Below are 13,140 nucleotides of genomic sequence, written 5' to 3'. Positions count from 1 at the left end.
TTATATTCAACAAATATGAGCTCATTGGTACCTTATGTGTTCCCTTTCAGTCAACTGTGTGACAGAAAAGACGTAGTTTACATGTAGAATATTATTTGCAAAAGTTCCATTCTGTTCTTTTTTCCTACCTTCATCAAAAATGCTTTTAAAATGTATAAATTAATCCCACAAAGATTTTTGCACAGAAGAGAAAATAAGTATTCAGATCAGGAGTTACCAGTTTTTCTTAAATGCCTCTTTTTTTGTTGCTCCCAATAACATCCTTGATTTTTTTTTCAAATGTTTGACATCCTTACTTCTTTCAAATATCTTGAAAGCTGAAATTTTGACTCCCTCAAAATTATATCATTTCCAGCACAGACCTCCTCTAGGTATATAATTGGTCTACTAAAGCTGGGCATCTAGGTGGCATGGTGGATAGAGTGTTATGCCCATAGTCAGGAAGACCTGGGTTCAAATTTGACTTCAGATTCTTACTGGCTATATGACCTGGACAAGCCACTTAACTCTGTTTGCCTGTTTTCTCATCTGTAAAATGAGCTGGAGAAGAAAATGGCAAACTACTCCAGTATCTTTGTCAAGAAGACCCCAAAAAGGATCATGAAAAGTAAGAAATGACTACACAATAACAAACTATAGCTATTCTTCCTATATTTTTCTTTAGTGCCATTTCTGTTTCTTCATACAGAACACTGGAGACTGTGATGCCATAGTCCAGATTTAGTGGCTTCACCATCATTATCACAGATAATAGTTTGTTATAGACATCTTTTTTAAAATAATATTTTATTTTTTCCCAATTGCATGTAAAAACAACTTTAACATTTTTTTAAAATTTTGAGTTCCAATGTTACAGACATCTTGAAAGCTATTTTCCATTTTTCATCTCTCTGTTATTCTCCTTTGGTTTCCTAGGTATCTATTTTATGAGGATCTGACTTGAGTCTCCTTTGAACTTTCTGTAACCTTGTTTTTTCCTCCCCATTCGGGGCGCTGTGGATTTCCTCATGTCTTACTGTTTTATGTGACAATACTTCTCATAATCTTAGGATCATAAGACTATAAATTTAGAGCTGGAAAAGACCTCAGATGTCATTGAATCCAACCACCTCATTTCACAGAACAGGAAACTGAGACCTGGAAATGTGAAGTTACTTGCCAAAATTCACACAAACAATAAATGGCAAAGCTGGGATTTGAACACAGGTCCTTTGACTCCAAATCCTGTGCCTCTGACTCAACACATTGCCATCTACCACCTTTTCCCATAAAATATATTATTAACAAGTTTACATTATAAACCAATGTTATCCTTGACTATTCTCTCTCTCTGCTTGTAAAGTAAATCAAATGTTTCCTACGTGAGGCTCTTTCTAGGCTTTTTTGATCTTCTTTTAGAAAATGATTTGCATACATTAAACTTCCTTAGGAAATAGTGAGAGTATTGATGTCTTTCCTTTTCTCTATTTCCCATTTTTTTTTGGCATCAAAAGCTTATGTAAATCAGTAAAGTTGGACTTACCTTAGTTGCAATGTTTTCCTTTCTTTTAATTTGGTTTGCATTTTTATCTTTGATCTAACAAGTTAATTGTCTGACTACACATAGAGTGCTAATTCAGAAATTACTCCCACATTGGTAACCAACAATTTCCTATCTCTTATAACATAAGAATTTAATTTTTTATGAAGTTATTCAATGTTTTCCATGTTCGGTCCTTTTTTACTCCCTTCTCAAAGAAATATTCATGACATCTGAATCTATGAATTAATTAGTCTAAGTCTTTGCCTCTAATTTCTTACTTTTGAGTCCTATATATATGTTTTTTCTGTCTTCTCCTTTGCACACCTTTGCATTGAAGTCACTGAATAGTAAAGCATAGGTTGATTTAATTTGGAGTTTTTTCATAAAAATTTTTTCATAAAATTTCTATACTATCCATCTTCAGCAATAGATGTTGGTGGGTGTAATTATTTTCATAATAGTCTATTAACAAATTCTCATCATGAGTGCTACAAGAAGAGATGATCAAATTTCCCATGAAATGTTTTCTCTTGTTTTGGGACACATGAAAAAAACATGAGCTATCTTCCACATATCTGCAGCTTCCTTTCCTCTTCTTGTTGTATTTATAGCAAGAATTTCAATATTGATTTCATTCATTTCCCTTAGTGGAGTTTCCACTTTGTCACTGGATAAGAAACTCACATTTAAAATTCTAAGAGTAGTAGATATTTATAGATGATCTAAAAACTAAAGGATTTTTAACTCTCTCTGTCCTTTTTTCCATCACTTTTCTAGAAAAGTGTAGAATCACTGTAGAATCAGAAAGCGGCCACGCAGGTCTAAGGGCCATTTTGTATTTTTCTTTACTCCGTAGGTTTCTATGGCTTAACAATTCATCTACAAGTCGAACATGAGTGAAAAATGACTAAATATAACAACAAACAACAACAATTCAGTTACTACCTACCACCCTCTGGAGCTTGTTCACACTTAGCTGAGATGGCCCTCAGAAAGTAGATTTGGTCTAACGCCAAGATCATACTTGACATATTTCCAACATGATAGAACCTACCTGAATTTGGACCCAGCTTGCATAACTTTCAAGAACCCAGGGTTGGCTTGCCACAATGAAATATCAGATTATGATTTTAAGGAGGAGAAAGCTAGGAGTTAAAATCCCAAATATGTTCCATGACCAAAATCTAATGGATTTTAATAGGATATTTGGGGGAAAATAGCACCAAGAATCTCTTAGGTGGTATGAGTTGTCCTTTATTTTATATGTAGAGATGGCATTACCAACCCATGGCCAGGCATAACCTTTGAATTATTTTTCTAGGAGTAATAGAGTTGTGCTGATGGATGAATGAATGAATGAATGAATGAATGAATGAAACATAATTTTTAAAAATAATTTACTATATGTCAAGTGCTGTGCTAAGCACTAGAGCTTCAAATTTTAAAGAGCTAGACATCCATATACCCTCAATAGGTCTCTCTTGTGACCAATGATATGTATTTGCAAGATGAGTTGGGGGTTTGGGGTTTTGTTTCTCTATATAAGCATAGCACTTTAAAAACTTGCAAAGCGGTGTGTCTAATTGGGGAGCTAGAGAGGCTGTCTGTGACCTGGGGAGAGAGTGAAACTAATTGGCCCACACAGAGTCCTTGCCCTGTGCTTTAATCAATCAGTCTGGCTCACTAAACAAAACGAAGTCCAGCTCCATTTGTCACTGATCTTTACTGTGTCCCTGCCTTTTGGGGCCCTATGGATTTCTGCCACGTAGGGCCACTCACCACTCCATGAATCAGGATCTCATTGAAAGTCATGCCAACGACTCCCATGAGCAAGCTGATCTATAATTTCAACTCAAACCTGAGAGAGGGAGGAAGTAAATGTAACTACAAACTGATGGATGGGGTGCAATCTCAGCAGCAGTGGTGGTGGTGGCGGCAGCGGCGGCAGCAGCAGCAGCAATTCATTGCTGAGTTCCTGTAATCAAATCACACCTATGTCTCATATTTAAAGCCTTGTGCAGGATCATGTTTTCAGAAGAGAAAAACAAGAAATCTCCATTTTCCCCTGGCCTCCTGTGTAAATTCTAACTCCAGTTGAGCACAGTGTAAATAAGACTGCAGTACCACCCTCTCTTTGCTGCAGTGCATAGAAGCTGCCGTTGCTTTGATTGGTTATTCACCAGAGGCTGTACCCTACCCTACCTCCCCCCAATTCTTCTTTGATTACAGCTAACTGCAGATACCAGTGCCTTCTCATGTTCAGATGTGTATTCTAAAGGAATATCTTTCCATTTTTATCCTCAAAGTTCCATTTTTGTGGTTAGAAGAAAACATAGAAAATAGTCTCATGCACGAGGCAGACACACTCCATCCCAAAAGGCACACTCTTAAGCACATCTTGGAACATTTGGCCAACATTCTAAACCATTTCCACTTGATGAATAGCTATGATGCAAGACATCTTACATAAGGGATTGAACGGCAGTTATTTGCCAGGAAAGTAATGCTCTGAAAAGAAGTGTCACAATGATCCCCTCTGCTCGGGAGGAGGGATGAAGCTGAATCATGGATGATTAGCTATCAGGCTCCCAGGAGAAGTAAGTAGACTATGTCATCACTGCTGAGGTCTTCTTACATACACTCTGTATCCAGGCCCCTAAGCATTACCGAGCTAAACTATAGACCATAAAAGATCCCTGGGGAAACTCAGAAATGTCACACAGCACCGGATTGCCTTCCTCAGAGGTACAGTTCAGAGCCACACACAAGAACATGGAGGATATGGGGAGAGAAAGCATAAACCTCCACAGCCAAGCTACACAAGCTTTGCAAATCTCTACTTAGCAATTCATTTCCCTCTTTTCCCACACGTGGCACTCAGAACCCTGAAAAGTCAAGTTGGTCTGCCACAAGCCAATATACCAGCCCTGAATGCAATACTAATATATTGTGAATACCTGCTGTTTCCCTAAACCAGATGACTAGAGGTAGCTAGGTAGCACAGTGGATAGAACCCTGGACCTGGAGTCAGGATAGACCTCAGTTTGGATCCAGTCACAGACACTTACTAGCTGTGTTGCTCTGAATATCATTTAACTTCTATCTACCCCTGCTGTAAAATGGGACTTTTATTAGCATTTACCTCCCAGGGTTTTTGTGATAATAAAATGAAATAATATTTGTAAAGTACTTTATAAACATTAAAGCACTACATAAATGCTAGCTACTATTTTATTATTATGTTGGTGAGGTCCCTAGACCTCATCTCTATTATTGGAACCCAGCTGTATTCCATTGTCTGTGAACCTATTGCTGTCAATAAGTTAGCATTTTATGTTTATGTTCCTGGTGTGATGTGGTCATATGGATAGAATGCTGGACTTAGAATTGGGAAGACCTAAGTTCAGATCCCACCTCTGACATTAGTTTAACCATGAAGAGGTGCTGCTAGCCACTGTCTTATAGATGGCAGAGTAGTTAGAGAGCTGGGTGTGAAGTCAAGAAGACCTGAGTTCAAATCCAGCTTCAGACACTTAATAGCTGAATAATGCTGGGCAAGTCACTTAAACTCAGTTTGCTTCAGTTCCCTCTACTGTAAAATGAGTAGGATAACAGCACCTATCTCTCAGGATTGTCGTGAGGAAACCATGATCATGGAATGTGGAGATGTCTCTGAGTACAGAAGGTTTTAAAGAGATAATAATGTTGTGAGGATCCAATGAAATGATATTTGTAAAGTGCTTAGCACAAGGCATGGTACGTGGTAGGAGCTTAATAAATGCTTGTTCCCTTCCCCCCCCCATTATTTATTATTGTTATTCTTATAGTACCAGTTCCATGGTCATGGTTTCCTGGGACAGGAAGATTTCCACAGCGTGAGAGCCTCTCTTGTTCCAAACACTTGTAGGAACATGGCAGTCTTTTGTGGCGAAGGCTCTTTAGAGGTATAGGTACTTTAATGAGAAAACGTGGACAATACTTTCACAGGATGAGAAGACACAGATGATGGTGATCTGCACCACTGTAGGGAACACTTACCAGTATTATCATGGTCATGTAGAAGTATTGAAATATGTGATTATGATCTGTAATTGTTAATTAAGAGTTCTTTCTCAATAGGAATTTGGGACATGAGGGACAAAAAATGACCATGGAATGTGGAGATGTCTCTGAGTACAAAAGGTTTTAAAGAGATAATAAAAGTAGTTAACATTTATACAGTTTACTATGTGCCTGGCATTGTACAGTTATTATCTCAACTGATTCTCACAACAACCCTGAGAGATTTGGTGCTGTTATTATCCTTCTTTTGCAGATGAGGAAATTGAGGCAAACATGTTAAGTGAATTGCCTAGATTGCTGGGGAGAGTCAGTAGGTAGCCAGTAAGAGTGATGGAGAGATAAGGGGAAATGGTATTGATGTCCAGACAAGGCTAAAGACACAGAGTCTTTCCCAAGATACAGGGAAAAGGAATGTCAGGACCAGGAAGAGAGAAAAAAGAAAATGGGGGCTGTGTCTCTGGTAAAAGCAATCACAGGAGGCTTAACCCATAATGATGTCTAGATCACGCTAGTGCTATGGGGCCCTGGTAGAAGTGACAACAGGTTTTCTCCTTCAAGAGGCTTTCCACTCAACTTTAATTCCTTTCTGGTGAAGCTCCCTTTGCTTTGTAGAGATGTCCAGGGTTAATAAAGATCTGTAGCAAGAATTCCCACTTCCTTCCACGAGTAACTGAGCTATCCCCACTCGCACTGAGTTGGGGGAAATGGTGAAACTGGCTGTAAATTGAGTGAATCCTTTTCCCATTATGCAAAAGAGCAAGGATAACAGAGCACAACTGTATTTGTACCCGAGAGCCTAAAGGGAAGCTTTCCAGGTTAATGTTGGGAACGTTCACTGCTTAATGTATTTTCCCACTATTTACCCTTTTTTCACCTTGAAGTCTAATTCCCGCTAAAAGTACCCTCAAACTCTGGGGAGCATTCCTCTGATTCAATGGCTCCTCCCACAACCTCCATCTAGGAAGGGTGCCCAGGCTCTATATGTTTCCCCAGATTATACTCTCCTTTCTCCTTCTCTTTCCCCTCCCTTCTAGCTTCCCCCACTAAAATATAAGCTCCTTGAGGTCAGGAATTCCCTAACCACTTGTATTTGGATTGCCAGCACTTAGCCCAGTGCCTGGCACATTGTTGTTGTTGTTGTTCAGTTGTTTTTCAGTTGTGTTTCAGTTGTGTGTGTGACTCTTCATGACCCATTTGGGGTTTTCTTGGCAATGATACTGGAGTGGTTTGCCATTTCCTTCTACACCTCATTTTACAGATAAGGAAACTGAGACAAATAGTCACTTGCCCAGGGTCATAGAGCTAGTATCTGAGGACAGATCTGAACTCAGGAAGATGAGTCTTCTTGACCCCAGATCTGGCATTCTATCCACTTTGTCATCTAGTTGCCAGCCTGGCACATAGCAAATGTTTGTGAAATCTTGTTGCCTGACAGACTGACCTTTTCATTATATGCCATGCAATTAATATCAAATCACATGGAAGTGATTCATAGAAGGAAAGGGAGAACTTAGAGTAGAAATTTGGATAGTGAGCTCAAACAGGTTTTCAGAACCTGAAAGTAGGGAGAGGGTGCCATACACCCAAGATGCAGGATTATGGGAGCCATCTTTTCTGTTTTCTCACAGGGAATCTCAGAAACTTTCCCCTAGGTCTTTTTTACACTTACTGGATATCAGAACACTAGACCTATTAATCCATTTCCCCTCATTCTCCCTGATCCACCACCTTTTCTCACCATACATTTCAAGGGTGATATTCTTATGCCACCTACAAAATCCTAGTCTGGTGCCTCATCATGATATGGAGTTGACCCTGGATTCTCAAAGGCTATGCCAGCAAAATATAAGTTCTGTCAAGCTCCTTCATGCTGAAAAGGCTTCAAGAATGGTCCTAGAAGGAGGAGGAGCCACAATGCTAGAGTAGCAAGAAATGGAACAGTGAACTCCCTGCCAAAATTTCTCCAAAATTCTCCAAAAAGATCTAAAAAACACATGAGATCAAATCCTTGTGGAGAAATCCAAGAAAAGGTCACTATAAGTCACTTTTCCAGTCTGGGTCATTATGGGGAGACAGACAGATAGGTCTACAGATGCTGAGGATGAGGTCTGGCCAGGAGTGGGCTGTGCAAAGTACTTCAGCACAGGAAGAGGCTATACACCTAGGCAAGAGAAAGTCCCAAATCCATACCCCTAGACACCCCTAGACACATCAGATATATTATGGGGCACCATAATGGAAAAATTGCCAATCAACAACTCTGTCACCTACTATTCAGACCCAGGTCACAGATACAGGTTGAACTGTGCCCAGAGATGGTGTGCCAGGATAAGGAGTGGTAGCAGGCCCTTGGTGGCATATTGAGAGATGAACAAGTTCAGAAGTAAATCTCAGGAGAAAAGTATGGTCTCAGTTCCAGCTTCTAGCCCAGTCTGAAGCCAACAGAGGAATAACCAGGATAGGAATTCTGAAATAAAGGGGAGCCTGCAATTTTGTCACTCTGAACCAGCTAAGCTTTCCAGTTACCTGAGAGTACTATTGTTCAGACCCAAACCCAAGTCAAGAACTTATAGAAATAAGACCACAGGCAGTGTTAAGATTTTGATATGCCTCAGACCACTCTCGGAGCACTGAAAGCTTGCAAGTCCCTAGACTGAGCTGTTCCTGACATCCTGGAACAACACAATACTCAATACCCCAAGAAAGCAGCAGTAGGACCAGCCCGGACCTTTCCTTCAGAAGCACACAGAACCTAGCCCTAACATTAAGTCAGAAGTAAGGAAGTAGGCTTGAAGAATGAGCTAACAAAAAAAGAATCCCATCATAAAACTATATCATGGGACAGGAATGCTCAAGACACAAACCCAGGAGAAGATTACTCTAAAATATCTGCAAGTAAAACTTCAAATGAAAATACAACTTAAGAACAAATTCAACTCAAATTCCTGGAAGATATGAAACAAGAGTTTAAAAAGAGAGAGTGTGTGTATGTGAAAAATGTTTTTATCAATGAAACAAGATAGCTAGAGAGAAAAAATGGAAAAGACATGAGTGTTGTGGATGAAAGAATTGGAAAGAGAATTAATAGCTTAGTACAAGAGGTACAAACCTTTGCTCAAGTAACAAATTCCCTGAAAATTAGAATGGACCAAATAGAATCCAAAGATTCCTTGAGACAACAAGAAATATTAAAATAATGTCAGAAGTAGGAAAAATAGAAGAAAGTATAAGGTGCCTCATAGCAAAACAAGTAGCCTAGAAAACAGATTGTGGAGGGAAAAAAATGTAAGAATCATTAGTCTACCTGAATATCATGATTAAAGAAATCAAGAAATCTTAGAACTGCTCAGATCTCTTAGAACCACAGGACAAAGTGAAAATAAAGAGAATCCACTGGTCACTTTATGAAAGATACTACAAAACAAAAACTCCCGGGAATATTAAAGCCAAAATCCAGGACTTCTAGTTTAAAAGAAAATATTGTAAGCAGTCAAAAATACAGATTTCAAGCAATAAGGAGCCACAGTCAGGATCACACAGGTTGTAGCAGCCACCATCCTGAAGAAGTGAAGAGCTTGGAATATGGCATTCCAGAAGGCAAAACGTATAGATTTACAATCAAAAATAACTTAGCCAGCAAAACTGAGTGTAATTCTACAGAGCAGAAAATGAACCTTTTATGAAATAGAAGAATTTTAAATATTCCTGATGAAAGGACCAGAGCTGCATAGAATCTTTGAAGTACAGACATAAAAGTCAAGAAAATCAAATAAAAATTAACATGAATGAAGAATTATAAAGAATTAAACAAAGAGAAACTGTTTACATTCTGATATGGGAAGATGATACATGTGTCTTTTCTGAGCCTTACCATCATCAGGGGTCATAGAGGAAATATAATTAGACGATGTTTGGGAGTAGCTCTGTTATGTCTTGATAATATTAAAAGAGTGGAAAGTGAAGAGAAAAGAAATACACAAGGGAACAGGAAAGGAAAGGAAGGTTAGGGGAAATTGCCTCACATAATCAGAGTATTCAAGTAAACATATGTGCAAACAAGGTTAAAGGAATGGCAGTGGGGGTGAGGAGTGGCTAACACTTGAATCTCACTCTCATCTGAAATAGTCAAATGAAGTAAGAATACACATACACACATAGATTTTGGTGCAGAAATACATCTCATTCAACAGAGAAATAGGAGAGAAAGGGGAGAAGGAAGAAGGGGGAATTGGAGGGAGGGCAGATTGAGGGAGGTGTTAGTGCTAAGCAAATCAAACTCTAAGTTTGTAAAAAATGTTTAGAGCTCTTTTTTGAGTTGGCAAAGGATGGGAATCTGAGAGAGTGCCAATAAACTGGAAAATGGTTGAATGTGATAGGATACTGTTGTGAAGTAAGAAATGATAAAGGGTATGGTTTCATGAAACTTAGAAAGATTTGCTGAACTGATATAGAGAAAACTAAATAGAACCAAGAGAACAATTTATACAGTGACAACCTGGTAAAGACACACAACTTTAAAAGAATTAGAGACTCTGATCAGCATAATGACCAACCATCATTATGGACTAATGGTGGAATATGCTACTCATTTTCTCATAGAAAAATGAAGGATTCAGACTGCCGAGTGAGACATAATCTTTTTGGACGTAGCCTATGTAGAAATTTGTTTCACTTGACCACTCAGTTTGTTTTAGTTGACCACTCAGTGATTATTTTCTTTTGGTAGTAGCAATCTATGAAATAAAGAAAAATGCAGAATGGCTTCAAGTCCCCCATCTGCTTTTACAGTAATACTAACAGAGTGACAGAAAGAGATTTGTAGCAGTTTTTAGACTATCTATAAATTTTAATCTGGCTGTTGGTACTCTAAATGTAAGATTCTTATCCAATGACCAGTGAGTTAACATACACCTTGAGAAACTGACTCATATCAATTTTGATATTCTTGCCATAAATGAAATGAGAAGGAACAAGGAAGTTGCAACTAAATGGAAGGATGGCTTACAGGTACTCTCTGGAGAGACCAACAAAGGATTTGATGCACTCGGTTTTATTGCATGTCAAAGGTAAAAGGAAACATTATATCAAGAGATATCTGGGTCATCCTGTCTTGTAGTAGTGAAGATAAATAGCTACAAAAAGACCACTATGCAAATAATCACAGCATATGTGTATGCACCAACATTAGTTGCTGAGGATGAAAGGATAGAGAAATTCTACAAAATACCTGACAAGACCCTCTAAATTAAATCAACATACATTCTGATACTCAGTAAATTCAATACAAAGATGGGAAAAAGTGAGGATGGTAAGAAATGTATGGGAAGATATGGTTCAGGAAGATAAATAGGAATGAGAGAGACTAAAGGTTAACAGACTATACAAAAGTATCATGCCTTTATAGCATAAACATTTTGTTCATGAAAAGAGTGATTAGTCACTGGATATGGTGTGCACCAAACATCACAAAAAATGAAAAATTACATATTAATAGATGAGGAAAGATACTTATTATTGATGTGGGAGTTAACCATGAAACAGCTATTTATGTATTCTTACACCACTAATTTGTCAGAAGAACAGAATTTTAAAAGAATAAAGAAAGATAAAGCATGCAATTGAAACAACTCAGTCCTGAATTATTTATACAAGAATTTGAAAATGAGAAATGGACATCATTGATTTTAATTATTTTATACAGTATAACCAATGCAAATCTATTGCTGCAATAAAAAAAGAGCTCAGAAAGCGCAAACGTTTGATTCACTTATCAAGCAGAGAAAAATGGTGGCCAAAAGCCACACTCAATGAAAATATAAATTCATTTGTAAAATCTTATGAAGAAGATGGGTAGACAACTATAAGCAGTATTATCTCATAAAGAAGAAAGAAGCAGTAGAGTGTAAAGCCATTCTAAAGAAAGTTTGATAAAAGATACAAATAGGTAAATTCTGTCCAAGGTCATTTAAGAACAAAAATGGAAAGAGGTCACCATCCAACCAACCAACCAACAAACAAAAAATCAGCTCATATTTATACAGAATTTTAAAATTTACAAAGAACCTCCAACATCACCTATTATTCCTCAGCAACCCTATGAAGTAGTTAATTCAAGTATTATTAAACCTCTAAGGCTCAGGTATGATATAGTGACTTGCCCCTGATCACATAACTAGTCAATGTCAGAGAAGATATTTGAACCCAGGTCTCCTTATTTTGAGCCTAGCATTCTTTCCACTATATCACACTTTCCTATCTACTTCCTCAGGTCAACTGACCATTCCCTACTTTAGCATTTAATACCTTGGCACCACCCTTAAGCAATCCAGATGTCTCCATGCTGTACCTCCTACAGAAATTGCTTACCTTCTCACCTTACTCTATCTTTTCTGGCTGATCTCCTAATGCAAATTCTACAAGCAGAATCTTGACCAGTACTACCCTAAATTTAAAAAATCACCTCCCTGACCTATACCATTCAAGTCCCCAGTGTTGTGGCCTGGATTAACAAGACCCTCCCAAATTTGTGTACTCATAAAGTGAAAAGAAAACATCTCTGGAATTATAATGTAAGTCAACTGGGAAAAAAAGATTCAAATTACCAAAAAAAAAATCCATTTTCATATAACTTTTCAGGAGTACTAGGTACAGCTGCTGAAATGAGATAATAAATACAAAAGCATTTAAAGCTTCACTAAGAAGGGTACCATGTAAGTCTTAAGAAATTCTCTTGCTGCTACTGTTCGTAAATCCTCCATCACAACAACAAAGCTTACTATTTACTTTTGCAGCTTCCTTAGAATGCCCTCTACACTCGTATCTTATAGGAAAGGACATCAAGCATAGCTTAAATCCTGTTCCATGTTTATAGCATTTGCTTTGACTCTGTAGAAATATCTGGAAAATAGCATAGCCCTGGGAGAATACCAGCAAACAGCAGAAAGCAGTCTTTGATAGTACAGTTTTGTTTTCCTAGGGTTGTGACCAGAGAGGGAAAGGTCATTCCTCTTGTGGCAGTGAGCTCAATATTCCAGCTTTGATAACATGTGAAGGATCAATCCTATCCAAGGAATTATCAGAAAGCAACACATCCCAGCAGATTGTATCTTTTGGGAGCAATTTTGCTTCTCTGTAACCATAATGAACTTAAACCCAAACACAAGGCATAATATACTGCCTTAATGCCACCTAACAAAGAAGTCATTTTGCAGGTGTATATGAGGAACTAGTCTCCTGAGTTGACCTTCACCAAAACAAAGAAATAGAGAGAGCAAAGATTGAAAAAAGTCCTACTCATATTGCTTCTAGGCTGCTAAAAATGACTCATTTCAGCCAGATGTCACTGTATGTCTGAAATGGAACTGAAGCTCATGTTATTCTGGTTCTATCCTTATTTCAGTGGGAATCCAAGAAAGAACTCCAGAGAGTAACACACCAGAATTTCTTATTTAAAATAATATAATATCTCTCTCTGTCCAGTTTCAGTATGAACACAATTAATATCGAACCTGTGATTTTGTATATTTATAGCTAAAATCTCACCTACTGGAAGGCTT

The sequence above is a fragment of the Vombatus ursinus genome, unplaced genomic scaffold (genome assembly GCF_900497805.2).
Source record: "Vombatus ursinus unplaced genomic scaffold, bare-nosed wombat genome assembly UNPS02014812.1, whole genome shotgun sequence".
In the NCBI taxonomy this organism is placed as follows: domain Eukaryota; kingdom Metazoa; phylum Chordata; class Mammalia; order Diprotodontia; family Vombatidae; genus Vombatus; species Vombatus ursinus.
The sequence above is the reverse complement of the archived record's forward strand: the minus strand, read 5'-3'. Positions refer to the sequence as shown.